The sequence below is a fragment of the Fopius arisanus genome, unplaced genomic scaffold, assembly GCF_000806365.1.
Source record: "Fopius arisanus strain USDA-PBARC FA_bdor unplaced genomic scaffold, ASM80636v1 scaffold00005, whole genome shotgun sequence".
Taxonomy (NCBI): Eukaryota; Metazoa; Arthropoda; class Insecta; order Hymenoptera; family Braconidae; genus Fopius; species Fopius arisanus.
Window position 1 is genome coordinate 2288013 of NW_011887744.1, and position 2752 is coordinate 2290764.

Sequence of the window (2752 nt, forward strand, 5' to 3'; positions counted from 1 at the left end):
CGAAATTAATTCATTTAACCGATTGTAAATCACTCACTCATAACACAATACCCTCTCCTAAAATATAGTTGCAAACACATGAAAAAATTTGAGCACTCCGTCATATTGAATAATTCATCCATAGTTCATTGACAGAAGGCCTCAGCTCCCTGAAAATTCAGCTCCTCAAAAAAATGAATAAATAATGATAGTCGTCGCGAGAATTCGGACAGGAATCAGTACACGCGATATTTACCTCTCGTTTTTTTTGACTGGTTCTCGAGTGGGTGTATACAAACATTGAGATATTGGTTCACGATTGATCCAACATTTGTTGAATTGAAAAGAGTCCCTGACACGCAATCAAGTGCACAATACTTGAAGAATTCTCACTGATCCCAAACATTTTCAATTGAACGTTACGTCCTGAGTCCTGAGTTACAGTTCCTGTAATTTCCTCTTATTAATTTCCTAATAATTACGACAATTTCTCGAATCCCCGGAGGAATTCCCCGCGATGTCAAATGTGGAGCACCTGAAGTCAACGTAAATTATCGTAATTAATTACTGTTTAGCATGAAGTGTTTTATTATCGTGAAAAGAAACTCGCGATGTGTGTCATTCCACTTGCACCTGCGGCCGTTTGAAATTGTCGGGATCAAATGAAAATATAAGACGTGTATTTAACTGATGATGGAGTCATTTGTAAGGCATGAAGACAAATTCATTACCTCGGGCTACACGTGTAAATCTCGTAATGATGTGCAGTGAAATGAGCGAATTTTCATGGATTAATCAGCCCGATGACTTCCAGACGTGCTGCAAGGTACAACCTCTGCATTCGTCGAATGCTCGTTAATTTTAATAGTGTAATTTCACTAGTGACGACAGATTACATAGATAGAGGAAATAAATTATTGGCAATTTTACCCTGACCTTCTTATACTAAACGTAACAAGTCTCACAATTTTTATAAAGAAATTTGAAAAAGTATATTTCCTAAAATAATATGATTCATTATAAAATAGCAAATAATTACAATATATTCATTAAATTTCGTGTAATGTGTACTACTCTAAAAATTCTCAGAGAATAGACTTTTTTATGTCTTCCCAGTGTAGGTAGAAATCATTTAGAACGGCCCAGAAATGACTCGACTCCGAAGATGGCTTTTTGTTGTCATTCTGTCTTATGGAAGAGAGTGACTCATGCTGAGATGATTTAATAATTTTTTTATGCACAACATTCCGGTTTTGTTATTGCATTCTCTCATTTTCTTCTCGAGAAATATCATTCTACTGCGATGAAATAATTGAGCACCTCGGAGCTATGAAGATGCGGCTTTATTATTTCTCTTCGTCATAAAAGATGTAACTGGTAGTGATAATGAGATTTTTTTTTATTGAGGTCTGAGAAAATGAAGCGTGGAATTGTTCCAACGGGATTTACGGGGAGGAAAAATGAGAGTTCACGGGATCCAATGATTTACTGTGGCCAGTGGTAAAAACTGAGAACCGGACAGCGACCTGTTCCTGGGAATTCAGGATGGATTCTGTTGTGGAAGAAATAAAAATATGCGATGATGTTCTGGAGTCATTGCTGTCTTGTGATCTCAAGAAAATGTGGGTTCACATGGCAGATGAGACTAGATGACCAATTGAAAATATTACCCACAGCAAAAAAAAGGGTTTACCTTCCAGGTAAAATCTTTTCATTCATCAATTTCATTAACTAGGCAATTAATTAAATTATTATTACTATTTAATTAACCTTCATTGCTTAAGACAGTAAAAAAAACGTCCTGATTGCAGAAAAAAGCAATTAATATCGAGGAATAAATTTATAGATTCAGGATTTATAGATTCATTTATTTCTTTAATCAGTACTCTGTGAGAATTTTAGCTTAACGATTCCTTCAAGTCGCCACTCAAACCTCGTTATCGCCAGCATTACATAAAGAATGATAGACCGATCGAATTTCAGTATCAATATCATAGCAGGTGAATATCAACACAATAAAAACATAAAGTCGACTCATCGGTCTCCACGGATATCTTCCATGAAATTCAATGATGAGTTTATTCCACAAACTAGCAAGGGTACATTATAATACAAGACGCAACCTTGTCCAGGCTACTCAGTTCATTTTATTCAACAGAATTCTTATTGCAATGAAAATCTTCCGTGAAACTGCTAACGACTTAATAATAACCCGGAGGTGTCCCATTTCATCCTTGCCGGTGTAAATAATTATGGTTCATACTCATTTGTGTACAGTATGAATTACAAATTACATGAAATGATCAATTCTTCTTTTCGCTTGAAAATTAAATTTTTTTTGACCCATAGCTCAGCCTATGTAAATTATTTCCTTCAATAATTATAACATACGCATATAAATATTTTTAAAAAATTACTTGCAGAAGTTTTCTTTAGTTAATTCAATTTTTTTCATTGTAGAATAAAAAAGTATACATTATTGTTATGAATTTCATTCATGTAGTACATTTTTTTAAATGTCTTGAAAAAACAATTATCAAGTACCAATTTTGCAAAAAATCTGGTAGTATGCAAATATCAATAATCTACTCGCAGCATCATTCATCACTTGATTATCGAGTAGTAAAAGTAAACAATATTACTCCTTTGCTGGATCTCCTGTTATTAAATGCAAAATACGCCGATCGAGGAAACAACCTATAATAATTCTATTACCAATTACCAACAACTGAATCATCGATAAAATCTGCAAGATCAATGCAACACTTAACTC